Source organism: Emydura macquarii, unplaced genomic scaffold (genome assembly GCF_026122565.2).
Source record: "Emydura macquarii macquarii isolate MOO-44397 ecotype Brisbane River unplaced genomic scaffold, CSIRO-AGI_Emac_v2 contig_1348, whole genome shotgun sequence".
Lineage (NCBI taxonomy): Eukaryota > Metazoa > Chordata > Testudines > Chelidae > Emydura > Emydura macquarii.
The window spans coordinates 20,190,105-20,209,301 of NW_027131485.1; the positions used below are offsets into that span (position 1 = coordinate 20,190,105).

At 38.4% G+C, this 19,197-nt stretch overlaps 1 protein-coding gene across 7 annotated transcripts in view; it reads left to right on the forward strand.

The window, feature by feature from the left end:
- PARN (poly(A)-specific ribonuclease) overlaps positions 1 to 19,197 on the forward strand; it is a 132,480-nt gene that overhangs the window by 67,175 nt on the left and 46,108 nt on the right. The window lies entirely within an intron of this gene.

Consider the following 19,197-nt stretch of genomic DNA (forward strand, 5'->3'; position numbering starts at 1 on the left):
TCATTGCCTACATAAATGTTAAGCCTTGTTTATGTGGATTCTTGTCTGGTTTTGGAACAGAAGGCTTTTTGTATTTTTTAAAGAATTTTAAAAAGACTAAGGGGTTTCTTTGTTCCAACTCTCATCAAAATAGTCAGTGAATCTGGAAACTAATTGTCCCTAGCATTAGCAAAACAGCTTTTAACCAGCGGGGTCCACACTGGAAGGTGCTTTAATTTGGCTCTTTGGGAAAAGTCTGGGGAAAACTAGTTTCTGTTAGAATACCAAAATAGGGTTTGGATTAAACTTGAAGATGGCGTGATTTATTGAAAAAAATTCTCACTCATCTCTAGGACCAGCTCTTTCCTGATCTAGTGTATTTTGCTGCCATATATAATGCTATTCACTGAATACATTTGAGAATCAGTTGGAATGGAATGAATGGTTGTAGAGAATAAAATAGTATTGACTTTTGTAGCTAGGGATTTTAGTTTTAATTTGTCCTAAGATAATAAATGTCATTGGCAAATTTTCTGCTTCTTTGTATATGTTTGGACGTATTAGACAATAGGGAGGAGGTGCTGAGGTAATATTATGTTTAACTCTTCTACTTCCGTTTTTTTGCACCTCAGCTTAAACTGGGTATGTGGGTGACTAGCAAGACTGCTTGCCCTAAATTAAAACAGCTTCAGAAACAGCTACTGCACGTCAATCATAGTTGCCTAACCCTACTTTATAGCTGAGTTGCCATGCCCTGCATGTGTGCAGAGGCTGAGTATTCAAACAAAAATCCATGTTTCTCTCCACTGCTCCTCTCCCCTTCTGTGGGCCAAAAAGTCAAATGCTGCAGTATAAGGCCTGTGGATTACACTTGCATGTTCTTTTTTAGTTATGCTCACTGGAATCAATTGAAAGGATACTATGTGGAGGAGGGGAAGTGAGTGCAAGCAGTGCCAGCAGAATGTCCAGAAGGATCCTATCCTTCAGCCCCATAAGAAAGAAAACCTAAAGTCTAGCAGAGAGCTTGTTCTGTGGCCTACATGCTAGGAAGCAAACCAGTTTATTCTAGGATTAAGGATATTACATATAAACATTTCTATTTAAAGTTTGATTATCATAACTGTAGAATGATCTAGTACTTTAATTCAGTTTGGTCATTTATGAAAACAGGGATGATATAATCAAACAGCTATAAACCCACATAAACTGAAAGTATTTAGCCTTCAAAGTTGACAGATGATTGCTACCTGATAATTACCAGAGAGCTATGCAATTTACTTCTGAATTTTTACAGTAAATAGCTTAAACTTCTCTAGTTTTGAAATCCGTTTCACTGTAGTAGAATTAGAGCTTTTTGGTATCTATTTTCATTTCTTATAAGGCTGATTTTAATTCCTTTGTTCATGAATTACTTGCTAATCAAGGTCTCTTTCTGTGCCTGTGATTTAGTGAGTTTCATTTTTAAATAGCTAAGAATACAGAAATACTAACCATATAGTCCTATTCCTTAATCTGAGTGTATCCAAAAATGCTTCTAAATCTTCTGTGCTCAACAGAGTAATAGAAAGTTGCTTAGCAGAATACACTGTGCAGTTCAATGCTTCACTGCCACTGGTAGATGTTTACACTTAACTTGGAAGAGCTGTCTGATTGGTTCAGATCTTGCATTAGAGCAGGGATTCTCAACCTTTTCCTTTCTGAGTTCCTTCCTAACATGCTATAAAAACTCCAGCACCTATGCCACAACAACTATTTTTCAGCATGTAAAAGCCAGGGCCGGCATTAGACGATAGCAAGCAGGGTAACTGCCTGGGACCCACACCACAGGGGGTCATGCAAAGCTAAGTTGTTTAGGCTTCAGCTTCTGTCTTGGTTAACAGGGCTCAGGACCCTGAGCTTCAATCCCACACAGCAGAGCTTCAGCTTTCTGCCCTGGGCCCCAGTGAATCGAACGCCAGCCCTGCTTGGCAGACCCCCTGAAACCTGCTCTTGGCTCCCCCCAGGGGCCCTCAGGTCCCTGGTTAATAACGACTGCATTAGGGTATGTATGGGCAGGAACTCTGGATGTATGGAAGATCAGGCATAAATTCTTCCTGACTATTGGGAGTTGAATGAAAGATATAGTATGGCAAAAGGTATCTCGGTATTCGTTAGGTGGCCTGATTTAGCTTATGTCTTAGATACCTGAAATGTCAGCATCTTTTAATGTCTTTTTCAGACATACACTCTTCCTATTTAGCGTTGCATGTAGAAATATTGTGAAGAGACTTATGGGTGTTTATTCATATTGTGACCCTACTATAAAGTATCAGTAATTTCCTGATGAGAATTTTTTAAATTAAAATTAAGTTAAATTCACAGCTTCAAATCCAGGTAAACGCCTTATTGTTGCCTTTGAAGGATAGTTAAAATATTTTAACGTTTAATTGTTACAAATGTGCTAAAATAGGGTTATAGTACAAAACGCTTTTGAAATCTTAAAAGACCAGACTTGAAGTACACACTGTTAGGTTGACCAGTGGTTAGGTTGACAGAATTTGAAGTCCACCATTTGGAAGTCTTAGTTCTGTGTAGCTCCATCTTCTTAAACAAGAGTATTTTGAAGTCATAATTCTCTGATTACTTGGAATTTTATTTTCAAGATTTTTCATACTGCTGTTACTTTAGAGCTATATATCATATCCTTTTCATTTTCATAAGTTTAGGTTATAGATATGCTGTCCCCTCTGTCATAGACAATGCCTATAGGGCACATTCTTTCCTATCCTCTTTTCTATGTAGCGGTTGGAGAGATTTCAGTCATCTTGCATTGTTAGAGGTCAGGGTAGGAGCCAGGAACCCCAGTCTCTGCAACTGACTTTCTCTGTGGTGTTGAGCAATTGTCTTGGTATCCCCACTTTATAAATGGAAGAAAACATCTTCCTTTCAGATGTAGCATCAGTGTGTTGGTGGAGTTAATTTAATCTTAAAATGTTAACCTTCTCTGTTTGTTACTGTGTTTATATTTTATTATATACATTGCATGTATCCTTTAGCCAAATGATTCAAGTTTCTTTACAAGTTAGTTTTGTGATTAGTATTTTCTGTCTGAATTCGAATTTTTTTTTGACTCACTCTGCTCTAGTGAATAGAACTATTTGTTTGTTGCCTTTTTAAGTACACCTAGTTTTTATCCTCTTGGTGAACCTTGATTTGATTCATAATGGGCACTTTTGGCTCTGTAATGCAGTAGCATCTTCAATGTTAACATAATATGCATAAGTTTGAACGTTCACTGCTGTGGTAGATCCAGGAGAGGGAGCCCAAGATCATTGTAGCTTTAGTGTGTGTGCATTGCGAAAATAGAAGATACTTCTATTCTGAATTGGTCTGCTACCCTAATAAACATACAAAGGATACTTGCCACCAAATTTCTCCTTTGAAGGTGAGTCAGACTCAGAGTTCCCTTTATATCAGTAAATGACATTCAAGCATAAGTGAAAATAAAAAATTTTGTGAGACTTTATATGGGCTGGCGATGAATTACTGTATAAATCTCTAATGTAACGAACAGCATCAGATTCAGATGTAATTCAGTCTGCACATTGATCTTCCTTTAATAATTTTAGTTCCTTTTCAGTTTTGTTTAAACTATGAATACTTTAGTTATCTTAAATTTCTGAAGTTAGAATTTTCATTATGTGGAGTGTATCTAAAATTCTTGCATTTCTCATTTTGAATATTAATGGATTCAGCCACTAACAGCTTTTGTTCTTTTAAAACTTGACCATAAAAACTGTCTGAGCTAATGGTTAGTACAGTCAAATTATGTTCTCTCTATTCAGTCACAGAGCTCAGGATTTCACATGTATTTTGTGAGCTGTATTTTGTGCTGGAATGAAACTTGTTTTTATCACTTCTCTACTGCAACAGTTTCGGGTCTAAATGTACCCTGGTTAGATATTAATATTTTAAGTAGATTAGCTAGCTAGTTGTATTGATTTTAGTATTTCTTGCTTTTAATGGCTATCATACATGAACATCACTTTCTACTGAAGTGGAAAAATAGAGAACTAATTTAAATGTACCTAATCAAGAAAAGCTATATATTTGGTTTTAACTGATAAATTTTTATTCAGAGCACTAACTTCTTAACATAATCATCGTTAAATACTCTAAATTTAAACATATTAGAGTCCTAGTGCTGTGATAAGGCTTGTCAAACTGCTAAACGCTTTCAGATTCACTTTTTAGATCTTATTTAACTTTAAAATCAACAAAGCTCTTAAAAGCTTTAGTCCACCTGGATTGCTGTTAAAATCCTCACTTCAACTGAGTGAATTGTCCACATTCTTGTCTGAGATCTGAGGATCTGCCATACACCTTCAAAGCCCATTGTTGAATCCGTTTCTTCTTCCAGTCGGAGTTTTTAAGTCCCCACTTTGTTTTGCATAATATATTATAGAAAAGTTGCCACTTAAAATAAAATCCAGGAATATGCTTCATGTGTAGTGTAGTGTACTATCTTCAATATGCTATATTGGAAAAGTAATGCAGTACTGATTGCATTTTTACTAAAATATGGAGAGCAAGGAACATACTAAATATTACATGAAAACTTAAACTGACAGATTTTTTTATGGGTATGTAGCTGAATTCACTCTCCAGCAAATTGAGTTGATTGTATTGGAGAATACTTTATAGAGAAACTTCAGTTACATACAAGGATATGATTGCAAAATGTGTGGCAGCTGGTTTGGACATGATTATTTACAAACTGGGAGAATTTTACTGTAGTTTGCTGCTTCCTAGTACAAGAGTCCACTTTCCAGTGGCAGACTAGATACTTCAGCTGTTAAGCATTTTTTTGCTTTCTTCCTCAGGGGAATATAGGCAGCATTTGATTAATTGACCTGCTCATGGTTGTTACAGTTGAGATCCCGTTTCTTTTTTTTTTTATTTCATGGCTCTGGAATTGGTGCAGAATCTAAGCAGTTACTTGAAAATTAAATCTGTATGAAATTAGACACATTCAAAATACATTAAAAATTAAATTTTTTTCTTTAAAAAGTGTTGTCTTCTTGAGGCAGCAGATATCCTGAATAATTTCTCAGAGATGTAAATCTGCCCCCCCTCACTTAAATCAATCTTAATGTCAATCTTAATTGTTTAATGCTTATGATTTACTTGGAAACGTCCAGCTTGTGTGATTATTGTTTCAGTGGATGGCTGATTCCTGTCAAGCATTGCTGGGTAGGAAAACTAAGAGTTACTCCTCCAAAATTTAGGTCACTTCCATTATTACAAACAAGGACAGGGAAAGAAGTTCAGCCCCTTTCAGGGACAAAAGCCTCAACTATCTCTTAACTCTTCATTGCTATCAGAAGGCTCTAAATGTCCCTTACCAAACTTCAAAATTCACTTTCCACTAACATGTTCAGGACAGTTACGTTTTAACAATACATAATTCTGTGCCACATCAAAAACTGAAGATTTTGTAGCAGCATAAAATGGAAATATATTCCAAGAATCTGATTTAAGAATAATATCAGAATAACACAGAGAATACTGTACCTATCTAGTTTGGTTAAGAGCCTCTGAATATACTTCAAACTACAGCTATGTCAATTTGCACTATTCTGGTTATAGTTAGTACTCACCAGTGCTGCCAGGTTCTTAGTTTTGTGTGTGTGTGTGTGTGTGTGTGTGTGTGTGTACACACATGCTCTGTCACAAATTTGTAGAGGAGTCTGGTGAGTATATTCAAATTTAGGATTGTAATTGGATCTGGGCAGGTGGACCTTTGCTTCTTTGGATCTTCACTGAAGCCTACAGATTAAGTTGCAGGATTGAGTTCTTAGTATATACTTCCATAAAAGGATTTAAAATGTTTTTCAGATCTTCACACCATAACACATTCAGATTATTTATAATTACATTTCAGACTAATCCATAATGTCTAATTACTTTTGATAGACTAATACAAAACCACACTTCACATTTATAGTACTGTACTTAAAAGAAAGATTTTTCTTAATGTGAAGATTTCTGTTTCATCTCCTCTGTGCTGTTACTATCATTTGTAACCCTGTTAATTGTAGATTTGTGAGTTTCAAATGAATTGAAAGCTTGCTTATCTGCTTACAGGCAATGTTTTGACGCTTGATGTAACAGTCCAGTATGAACTCAAATCCAGTATAGAAGTGTTTAGCAATAAAACTTCTGTATCTGTGCAAGCCAGTGATCTATAAACTACTGATCGGTTTCTGAAAAAAATAATATCCATGTAGTGCATAGTTTAAAGTACTTGGTAAGTGGGAGAGCATATGGACTCAATGATCTTATTTTAAAAAATATAAAATTTACTTTCAAATCCCATGTGGCTCATTGTGAAAAACATGCTAATTTTTAAGCACTTCTGTTGACCTCCGAAGACCGACAAATCTCTACATGTTGGAGAAAGATTTTGAAGGAAAGGGGCAATTAAGCAAACAGGAGGGGGCACTATTTTTACAGGTGTTATGGGAACCCATTTTGAATTTCATTTAGCATTACCACATTCTTAACGTTTCAAACTAGGTACAAATTATTTTGCTTTTCAACAGTTTTGTTCTTTCTATTTATTAAGTACCCAAGAATGCTGAACCAACTAAATCACTCAAGTGACTGAAGACTTATAGCTTCTTGACAGAATTCTGTATTGTAATGCTGTGGAACAATCAAAGACCTTTATTGTCACAATATTTTTTTGTAATGCTGAGGTTTTCTCTGGAACTACAGTATGTTAACACAGTGTACTTGATATCTTGGATATTCTTGGTTCACGACATATCCTTTTATCTGCCTTATGGACCTCCCTTGTGTTAAAATTAATAACATGACATTGTTTGGATGCTTGCATAGTTCACATTAAATCTGACTAGAAGATGTTTCGTAAGTTCTAGTTCATAGCTGGTTCTATCATAATATACTTTTGTCTGAAACTGGTGTTAATTCATTACACTGTCAGGTTAATGGCAAATAAACATGGTTCTAAAATACAGTGATTCAGATTTCTGCAGTCTGCCTTTTTATATGACATGTTCTAATACAAATTATTCCCTGAGTTACAAGCTCTCTCTGGAGAATAATTGAGCTCTACCTCATTATGCAACCTTTCCTTCACCTCAGAGCATGCAACCTACAGTATAGTCAATTACCATCTGAAGCCCCCAATTAGAGGCAACTGCTTAATTAGAAAGCACTTTGGTTGTGGAATGACCATTGCTACTTCCGTTACTGCATATAAATGGGAGGTTTTTTACATGATGTAAGAAAAAAAAGTACATTGATTACCAACTGTGTTAGCAGATGTTTCCATCAAATATTAAGTTAAGAGTTTTTATCTTTTAAACACTTGGTTAAAAGGACAGACCAATATATATGTAGCCCATCCTATTAATTTGTATGTCAGTTGGGAATATTGGAAAAAACTTCAAAACAAATTCTTGGCATATAATATTAGGCTTTTCAGCTCTCCAGCCAATCAGATCAGATTATTCTATTTCTGGATGGTTGCCAGTTTCATCTGTTTATGAAGCTGGTTTCTCATCTGCACAAGTTCACATGTAAATAAGTACTGTTGAAGAATTTGCGTGGGTTTTGCTTTGTAGGAATCTTAAGTTGTATGTTTAGAATACTTTTAGGTAGTATAGAAATGATGGGGTGAAATGGAGGAAAAGAGTTGAGCACCTGGTACTCCACTTTAAAAGCAAAATCTAAGAGCTATTTCTTTTAATTAAGTATTAAGCATAAGAAATCCAGAAATAATTAAATAACCAGTCTGAGCTATTCATTAATGCCTTGGTACCTTGAGACTGTCAGGTTGCATGTGTATATTTTATCATTGTGCAGCCGAGCATCTCCCACAATTCTGCTATGCATGGCTGTTTCCCTCCTTTCTACAGTTCCTGAAGGTAGTTCAAAGCTACAGCATACCATGTGCTGTCCATATCTGCTATTCCTGCTTGATGCCACATTCTCAGCCTTGGCGGCAGCAGTCAAATGGTGATTTTTTTTTTGTTCCCATTCTTTTCTTTAATCTTTTATTTTTAGCTTTATTCGGGCAATAACAATCAGTTTTGTTTATTTCAAGCATCCTCTCCTCCTTCTTTGTCCTGGATCTGAGGAGTGTGGTGGTCACAGCCACTTGGAGCTTCTGGTTCAGTTCCTCCTTGCCAAGCTCCTCTGGTCCCTTTCAGGCATAGCAGAACAGCTGATCAAGCACAGGACAAAATCTAAAAGGAGCTGTATATGTGAGGCAGCTTTCTCATGCTCAGCAGTGAGTGAGTTATGTGCTGACTAGTCCCACTCAGCTAGCCCTAATTCTGCTAGGGGACTAAGCTCTTTGTTGGTCAGGTACGTTGGGTCCCTTGCTACCCCAAGAAGCCATGACTCCATTACGGGGAAATAACCTGACATGGGGAGACAGAGTAGAACAGGGAGAGGCTCTAAGGAGGAGGAGGGCACCATCCAGCTGTCCCAGGGGGTTAGTCCTAGGGCATTACAGGACTGCAAAGATAAGACCCTTGTGGGCTACTGGTTGTCCCCATCACCCCCCTAAAATGGGATGGAGTTCTTTGGGTAGAGAGCCAAGACTCATTAAAAGCCTCTAGACTTCACAATGAGAGTCAGGAAACTCTAGTAATGAGATCCCATATCCCACCCAGTTGGATTGGACTAGAATGGGAGGACCCTAGGTTCCATGTAAGGCAAGTCTCAAAAGATTATTCTGTGGCCACAGCCAGCCAGCAATGCCTGCAAAGTGCATGGAGACACCCCCCCCCAAAAAAAAAAAAAGCCTGAAAAGATTTGACTCAGACCCTTTCTCCTCTACCGAGGAAGGAATACTTTCAGACTGAATCTAAGCAGGACTTGGAAAACATTGAACAATATCCCCCCCAACCTCCCCCCAAATATTAAGTGTGAGGCCATCTGCTAAAAGGTTGCATCCACAATCTAGATTCAATCTTATCCTATGGATAAGCCTTAAGGTAAACATTTTCCTTCATAATTGTCCCCTGGAGCTGGGATTCCCTTGCACTCCTCCTTTGAGGATGTGATCAGAAAGGAGTGGGAGAGACCCAATAAGGGTAAATGATTTAACAGACATGACCGTACATGTTATAAGCTGCAAGAGCTAACAAAATATTACTGACGTTCCAAAGGTTGATATTGCAGTGGCATCCCTGCAGAGGATATGGTTATCCCATCAGAAGTTGAATTCTTAGATCCAACAGACAAAGTGGAAACCCCACTCAGAAGGGATTTTGGAGCTTCCTTGGCCACTGTCAGATCATCTCTCACAGCCACATACTTCACAAGAGCTACAGTATCCTAGCTGTTGGCCCTGAAGGAGATAGATCACCCTGACTTCAGCGCCGTAGTTGTATATCTTTAGAAAGTGTTTAAATCAACATCACTTGTTGCCATTTTAGCTCATTTTTTTAAAAAAGCATTTAATCATTATGATCATAAGGCTATAATGGAGATAGGATAACATTTTTTAATCATTGGAAGTTATTGGGATGTTTCTAGGCATTTGGTCATATAAATCCAGTTTATCTTACTCTGATATTTAAATATCAGGTTTGCTCATGAAACAGTGACATCTGTTGTGAGTGACCAACACAAGAGACAATAGCATGGTTGCTTAGTACCAATAGTCTTTAATGATAGGTCACCCAAAACTAAGAACATAAAAACAGCCATACTAGGTCAGACCAATGATCCATCTAGCCCAATATCCTCTCTTTCGACAGAGGCCAATGCCAGAATGAATAGAAAAGATACTCATAAAGTGTTTTTTAAAAAATGCTAACCTGTACTTAAGGATGGAATAATCTGTCACATCAGGAAAAACTCGCTGATGAGCATATTATAGCTTTTTGAAACACACATTGAACTATAGAAATGAAAAAATGTAGGTTTCACTTTAAAGAGCATTTGTATTTAAAGAACTGTTGTCTTCCAAACATCCTTAACTTTGTTCTGGTATCACAGCTCTAAAAATCAAATATGTAAGGTAATATGAGCTGCAAATACTTGCATGTTTATTTCATCAAAGCTTTGTGTTTAAAGCTTAAAAGATGCTATCTACTCAGTTTTTCTGAAGTATGTGTTTTTTTTAAGGCTTGACTGCAGTTAAAGGAACACTGTATTCTGGAGTGTCTGCTGTATCTAGGCAATTTCCTCTACATTTTAAAGAAAACAGCTCAGATTAAGGGTAGCTTTAACCTCAGAATTTTCCTAGTTTGGAGAGGTTTTTTGCCTTTATTACTGCTTTCAAATGTGTAAAATTTCAATTTGATGTAGCTGTACCAAGTAAAAAGCAACTGTTAAATTGTTCCATGTGTTGGTAGTATCCTGATACATGATATCATCCAGGATTTACTGTGTCATGTATTTTCTTCCTTTGGGCTTTGAGTAGTCCAATTCCTTTAGGCAGCAGGAGGACATTGGATTAGAGCAGGTGCAACAGCTCGAGTTGTGGTATATTTTTGCACTACTCACACTTGAATTGTTAATCCTCCTGAGCTTGTAAAGCTCTGAGAGCCAAATGGGATCAAGATGGCCGAAGTGGGCATTAGGTTGTATTTGTCTGTCTTATTGTTTCTTATTGCACCTTTCAGTCTAATTTGACTGCTTATCAGAACATTTAAATCTGTATAGCAAAAGTCCTAGTAGACTTTGGTCTCGTGAGTCTTCTCCCTTACCTAGCTATTGGAGGCTGTGACTGGGGCATAACCTTCCAGTTTACAGTCTGTAAATAGAAGTGTATTAGTCTTGTCTGTTGCTCTTTGTAATTTGTGTGTTTTGTATACTTGTGACTGAATATTTGGAGTGGTAAGGTAATGTGGCTCTAATTTTAGTTGGCTACCCAAAAAGAAGTAGAAAATGTCCTTAGTCCAGTCGAAGGAAACAGGAACAGCACTCTAGGGCTTTTATCAACCTCAGCTACTCACTGCCTTAAGTCACTTGAGGGCTGAAATTCAAAATTTGTGTTATCTGCAGTTTCCACAGTAGTCATATCAGTCTTTGGAAAATGCTTGTATAGGGCTTGAATAGAATAGAAGAGATTATATTAGTCTTTACCACTGACAAAGCTGTGGCTTTGAGTGCTTCTGGCAGTAAAGAAGAGGCAAGCAGTGGTTTGGAGATTTGGCTCCAAGAGGCTATTAAGATTTATGGAGGGAGGCTGAATCTCTTCGCTCTTTAGCAGGGTGGGGGGAAGTGGAGATGACAGCCTAGTCACAGGGGAGGGAATAAGGGCTGAGCATGTTAGAATTAACCCTAGGAACCAGCCACCATGGTATCTCCAACAGTACCTGCTCCTGTATCCTCTAGTCCGCTGAATCCGCTGCCGCCGGAAGGGCCCTCCCACCCGCCCATGTGAAACCCTGCCGCTGAAAATGGGGAAACGGTGGAAGGGTTTCGGCGGCGGGTATTGTTTCCGCCGCGAAACCCCGCCGCCTGTCTCTCCCTGCCGCCGCGAAACCCCGCCGCAAATCCCTCCCGCCGCCGCCGCGAAACCCCGCCGCAAGTCCCCTCCCTTTTTTTTCCCCGAGTGGTACTCGGGTCGGGTACAGTCGGGTCAAGTGGTACTTGACCTGACTGTACCTGGCCCGAGTGGTACTCGGGGGAAAAAAAGGTTGAGAACCGCTGCTCTAGTCGGTAAATGTGTTAGCTGGGTGTTTCTGCTACAGTGACTAGCAGTGAAATAATTTTGAGATTAGTAGGCTTGAGTTAAGACCTCTCCTATTATGATGAATGGAACAAGCTATTTTGTGCACCTCAGAATTATTGTTTCAAGCCATCTGCAGACACAGGCAGAGACACTGCATTACTTCATATTGTGAAGGTCCTTTTCTAAGCTTTGTAATTGCAAAGTTTAAAAAAATTGATCAAATTCTGCAGCAGCAGTTGAGTCCTGCAGACAGTTGGGTTTCTGGAGTGACAGCAAAGGGACCCTGAGGATATGAACTTACTGAACTTAGTGATGTGATTCTCAATCACTTTCTGTTACATATATTGCTTATCTTTAAGTGCTAATTATTGCTACTGGTAGTAATAAAGGTTGAAGACTCTTGTCTGATTACACATCCACTCCAAAATGTTTTAAAGACTTTTAGCTCCTAGACTTTAATAGACTTAAATATTAATTTAAAGTAGTATACTAATTTAAATTACCTTTTGGAGAGGTAAAAAATGTTCTGAATGGTGTACTTACGTTGGTGTCTTGTTTCAAGAGTATTTCTGTACCAATAAATCTTGGATATGAGTTGCAATGCATTTGTTGGCCATTTACTAAACTAATCTAGAGTACATGACTGTAACTAAGAACTGAATTACTTATTGAATCAGGGTCGGTCTACCCTGGGAGAAGATGACCTATCATCCTTTAGTAGTGGAGATGTGATGTAGACAAGCACCAGGCATTTTTCACTGTGTAACGCTGCTGTGGTTAGTTACTAAAATGCTTGTGCCCTATCTAATTTACAGCTTTTAGTATTGCTATCACTAGTGGATAATTACACGTCTGATTTTTCCTATTGTAGATTCACTCTGAGGGTACAAGGGTACAGACTTTTATATTTAATATGAAAAAAACACATTTACATTGGCAGTAGATTCACAGCTGTCACCTCATTATTATTAAACACTTCAATTAGATACATGTATTGTTCACAAAATAAGGTTGCTTGACTGCTGACTTTAGATATATGGCCCTGTCATTTATAATACTCCATTGCAAAATGTAACTTTAATGGTAAACTTCCATTTTACAGCTGGCCCATTCTGTGGCTGTTTTTGGAATAAATTCATTTATTTCTCAGCTTCTCTTTCAATCACTGAATTATTTAAACAGTGTGCAAAGGTCAAATGCTTTGAATTCCTTTCAATATTTAAGAAAGTACTGGATCTTTAAGAATTTAAACCATTTTAAAACAAAGTTTACATTTTAGGTGCACAGTATAAAATATTTAATGGACTGTACTATCATTCATCTGTTTTCATTGCCAAGAGGAAATTTTTTCAGTAGTTCCTTTGGAATGTCAAAATATTTATATTCAGTATGTGAAACTATGTAAAATGTGACAGCTACATGGTATCTTTTTTCTCACTCTCATTACATGTTTGCATTCATCAGATTAATTCAGTGCCAATATTTGACCTATATTTTCCTCATAATAAAAATGCTTGTTTTCAAGTTAAATCTTGAGTCATAAAAGCTACAAATGTAAACATTGTATAGGGCATTCTGTGTCAGCAGGAGAACTTATCCAAATATGGTTTCTTTGTGTAAGGAAAATCATAGTGAATGAAACATACAAACCACAGCAAACCTTTTTAAAGAAGGCTTCATAGTTTTAAAGAAATGCTGACTGTGAATAAAGGCAAATGTTTGCCTAGATGGAACTGATGCTGTGCAGTATTCATATATGTCAGTTGGGCATGAAATGACATAATAAATCATGGCATAATACAGAAAAGATATTGCCTAACATCATAGCCCAATAAATTGAGACTTCACAAGCATACCTGTAACTGAGAAAATAATGCTGAAAATATGAATAGTCAGACTAGAATTAGCACTGTTCAGCTGCTGTTTTTAATATACAGTAGTAAATCATGTGGGAATATGGGGAAATGTCAGAAAAGTAGTAACATTCATAATTAAGTTTTAATAATTTTATTTGATAAAATGAGGTTGATGTGTAATTAATAATGGCTTCACTCATTTGTAATCCAGAACAGCTTGGTTCCTGTGAAACAAGGGAACCTCTGAAACAAATCTCCAATTTATAATATTTCAATAAAATGTAATCTTTCACAAACTAGTTCAAAGTGATTTACATTTAATATTCAATAATAGACACTTTAAAAATGGAAGTATTAACTTAGCATGGCCTGACTTTTTCTTTGTTTTTGTGAAGTTTTTAAACTCACCCCCACGGTTTCTTTGATTCAAAGCTTTCCCAGTGCTGCCTTTCCAAGAAAAGCTGCCATAACTCAAAAATTTTTGTTGGCATTTTGTATTTCTGACTTAGTCCTGAAATGTTTAATATTTCATTGCTTTATTAATTGAATTCAAATCATTCTCGTATTGGGTCTGATTGTATTAGTTCTTCTTAGTTTAAAGAGTTTTAAAGAAATAGAATGATCAATTTATTCTTGTTCTTGAGTAGTTCAACACAGGAAGATTAAGCCAACTGTACAGTTCAAGGAAAATGTGGATTTATTTTTAACAATATGAATGGGGAAGCGAGTATATTATGGTTAGAGTGGTTATCCTAGCCCTGCCATGAACTTGCCTGATCTTGGACAAATGACCTAACAATTCTTCAATTTTTCAATCTGTAAAATGGGGATAATAACTTCTCTGAGCGATAACTAAGCTTAACTGCAAAGAACTTTAGACTGCCAGGTAGAATGATTACACGAATGTTAATGTAAATCTACATTAGAGAGGGAGCTCCCTAATCTTTGGTGGCTATTATGTGGTGAAGGCATGCTGTGAGAGAATAGAGAAGTTAATATCCCTAAGAGAAGTTAATTGCCAGCTAAGCAAACAACTGTGCATGTTTGCTACTGTGCTGAGGGTAGAGCTAGCTAGCGTGACACCCTTGGTGCTTCCTTTCCCTGGTCCTGAGAAATTGAATGATTTAGACTTGGCCAGGATGAAGTCTGTTTTGATGTAAAAACAAATGGAGATGCAGGCATTTCCCAATTTTTAATGCATTTTAGAAGACTTAAATCTTCCAAAAATATTTTATGTAAAATCTGTTTTCTCCTCAGAGTGGCTTTTTTACTTTATCCCTCCATTGGGGAGTGGTAGAAAGCTATGTATAGTGAGACAGATCATCCTTTAGAGGAGAGGTGATAAATAGGGAATACCAGAAACTCGTCAGCCAGGCATCAGCTCCTATTGTTCCCGCATTACTTGCCACAGAATTTCACTTCAGTTGTTACAAAAACTGGCAGTTAAACGTTTGCATCAACTTCCATGAAGGGGAGAAGTCTGAAATATATAGGAATATCGTGTTCTACAGCTCAACACTTTTGGATAAGTTTAAGTAACACTTACCCTGTCCTTTTAGACCAGGACAAATTAAACATAATCTTGTTATTTAAAAAAATATAACTTACATAATGGAACAAAAACCTTACTATGAATCCTTGAAGTCAGGGTTCAGTCAGACCCCAGAGAGTTGGCCAGAGACTTCCTACCTCTGAGTTCTAGTAAATGAGCTGAACGGTTGTTTACATTTTTTGCAGTATTAGGTTTTGACATTTTCTCAGACAGTCTATTTACTGCTCTTCTCCAAGGCTTATCTGTTCTGGACCAGTGGAAAAGACTCCTTCATAAATTGTGAAACAAGTCATTCATGTGATATGGGAGAGACAAGGTAGAAGAGGTATTATCTTTTATTGGACGACTTTTGTTGGTGGAAGGTACAAACTTTGGAGCTACACAGAACTCTTCTGTAGCTGGAAAGCTTGTAACGGAAGTTGGTCCAATAAAAGATATTACCTCACCTAACTTTTGTGTGTCATATCATAGGACCAATATAACTACAACAACACTGCAAACATTCATATGATGTGACCGGGGTGGGTTTTCATGGTGTGTGGTCTTTTTTCAGGAAAGGTTTTTTGATTAATAGCACTGAATGATGGCAAACCATCAACCAAAGACTTGAGTTTTTTAATTAAACCTGTGATTAAGGCCTGGTCTACACTACAGAGTTTTGTTGACAAAAGTCAGTGGAGATGTACACACTGAAATGCTCCTCCTGCTGATGCAACTCCCCTGCTATGCCAACATCATAAAACCACCTCAACGAGAGGCATAGGGCTTATGTCCACGTAGTCAGGGCATTGCAGTGTCAGTGTAGACATTGCATTCCTTACATCAGCTGATGGCTGTCATTCTTATTAATTTCACAGCTCCAGTGGATGATACAGGTTGATACAGCAGCAGCTCCACTAGTAGGAAACGTCATTCCATAGGCTCTAAGTATGACACATTGTACAGCAGTTTCAAAGCCTCAGCTTAGCTGTTCAGACCAAAGGTTTTTCGTATGTTTAGTAAGGAGAGCCTGCTTTATGGTAAACAAGCAGCTCATCTTCTAGGGATATGATCCTTCCATGGAGTGAGACGTTTCAGGTCCTGTCTTGGTCAAAGGCTTAATGTGTCTTGTAACTGGAAATGAATTCTAACATAGTGGCTAAAAGGTTGTCCTGCTATTACCCATGAATAGAATCACTCATTCTGAATAGATAACTTGTGCATCTAAACTTACAGCTGAATCACTAGAGAAATTAGAAGCTGAGACTGCAGAGAGGCCTCAACCCTCACTATTGAAACCAGCACAACAGTCCATTGATGGCTACTAATGCCAACGGTATCCAAAAAGAGACTGTTACCCTGGCAGTGGGGAAGAAATTTGGAGGAAACGTTTCCATGGAAACCTAGATGAATTTTTCTGATAACCAACAAAATCCTCAGTGTGACAGACTCTTCCTTCTGATCTGTCCTCTGCACCCAGAGTCTTATGTGGCTGGTAGTAGTCCCAGCAAGGTACAGCTCACAGGCCACAGCATACAGTGTTACAACCTGGACTCTGGATTACCTCCAAGGACATGGCTTTGCAGAAACACTGGGTACAGCTCTCTGATTCCCTTCACAAACATATTTCACTTGGGAGTGGAGGCAGGCACTTCAGAGATGAAAAACTGCCCATCACTAGGCAGCTGACAGAAGATCCAGTATCGGATATCCAGGCTGGACAAATGCATGAGACCAACCGTAGCTCAATATCTCTTGGCACTTGCCTTCCTGGTCTTGTATATATGGGCTTTCCAATGGGTAATGTTAGGTGTCTCCAGGCCTTTCTGCTTGGAGGGTGGAACCATTTCCCGGGGCAAATGCAAGACTAGATACTGGTTCCCAACCATATATAGGATCCCTTATGATGGACAGTCCCCAAAAAAGTCCACAGGGTCTTCCATATGTCTTCCAGACTTGCTCGTTCTCACAACAGACACCAATTGAAGGGATGGAGAGCACTTCTGGGTCCCAGAATGATGTAGGGTATCTGGACCTCTAGAGAAAGGAACCACAGCATGAAGCTGTTGGATCTCAGAGCCGTTAAATTAGCACTGCTGAAATTCCATAGCTACCTAAAAGGTAACCACGTCTTGATCCAACCAGACAACATAACCACAATTGCATATTAAACAACTAAGGAGCAAGGACCGTGGCTCTACATGCAAAAGCAACTAACATGATGGAATGGGCAAACAAGACTCTCCCTTCCCTAAAGGTGATACACATGGTAGAGTTGAACCAAAATGCGAACTGGCTCAGCAGACATAAAGTCAACTACTCGGAGTGATGCCTGAACCAGGAAGTCTTCACTCTGATCTTGTGGATGTTCAGTGTCCTCTCAGTCCACCTTTTTGCTAATCGCAAGAATGCAAAAAGGCCATCATTCTTCACCTGGGAAGCAGACCCCAAGTCCTTGGGGACAGATATTCTCTCATAGTTGACTTAAGTGTCTGCTATATGCATTCCTGCCCTACTCTCTCTTAGGGAAGGTGATCCGAAGAAACAAGGGAGATAGTTCTAACACTCTGCTGGAGATCCTGGTTCTCTGATCTGATAAAATTGAAGCTAGAATAATTATTGAAGCTTATATTGAGACCAGATATCTTTTTTCCAACATCCATTCCAGACCCAGATTGCTTTCAGCTGACAACCTGGCTATTGAAAGGGATGTGCATTAGGCCAAGTGCCGCTATTTTCCAGCAGGATCAGGATGCTGCTTTCATCCTGCGGAGTTTCCATGGATCATTATAGACCAAGTTCAGTTCGTGGTGCCAAGAGCACAGTGCAGATCCAAGGGTTCCTGGGATTCCAGCCACACAGGACTTCCTTCAGAAAGGTGCAGATAAGGGCCTTCAGCTGAGCACCATAGCATGCCATGTATTTGCCCTATGTAGCATACTATGTGAAGGATTCTCAGGCTTCTTGGCTGAATCCTCAGGTATCCAGATTTCTCAGAGCAATCAGACTGGCCAAATCAGTGAGTAGTCAGGCCAATCATCACCTAGCACTGGTGTCCAAAGGGAGGGCTTTTAGCCTCTGACTTCTTTCATTCTGCCAGTTGTCACAGCATCTGACCAAGAAGCAGTGACATAAATTTTTAATTTTCTTCTGACACTAAATGTATCTCAAGCATACAGGATCTACAAGGAGTTTGGTCTCCCTGTTGATTTTCTTCCTGAGATGCCAAGGGCTTAGAGCATCCAAGCTATCCCTTTCTAGGTGGATTAGACTGTGCATCATTGAGGCATAAAGATATCTGGTGTACCTGTTTGCAGAAGGAATCAAGGCACATTCTACAAGATCGATGGCAACCTCATAGGCTGAAATGACGTTCACTTCCACTGCAGAGCAACCATCTTGTCATCACCTAATGCCTCTATCAGACGCCATAAGGTGGAACTTGTGTCTCCAGGGAGCCTTCCTATGACAGGACGGTGCTTCAGGTGGCAGTCAAGACATAATGTTGCCATTTAAACAATGCAAAGTAGGGGCGGGGTGGGGAGTGTCTTTCTTATTTTGTATGTTCATTTATCTATCCCTTCCTACCCCTGTTCACTGCTCACTACTTCATGTATGTTTCAGAATTGTGGTAGATGCTGGGCTGCTAAATGGAAAATGTCTTACCTTTCTGCTAGCAGCATCTCCCACAATTATATCCACCCTGGATGGCTTCACAGCCAAGGGGTCAGCATTTTTTATTTGAATTGTTAATGTGTAGGCAGTAGCTTACTATACATAGTTAATTATCTGGCAGTGAAATTGTTACTAATAATTTTCCAAGAGTTTGTTTCACAGCCTTGGAATGAATCATCTGGCAGCAAAAAGCAGGAGAAGGAGGTGTGGCTAGCATAGGCTATGCTGCAGCTTTGAACTGCCTCAGAAACTGCTGACAGGAGTGGAATAGCTCTTATGTATGAGAATTGTGGGAGATGCTGCTAATAAAAAGGAAATTATTGGTAAGAAATTTTCCATTTTGTGAAGTATTCCAGCTACAAAGGCTGCACTTTAATCTCCTTGTACCTATTAAATTATAAAATCTTCTGAGCAGTAAGTTATATCTGCATTAGAGTTGGAAGAAAATTTTT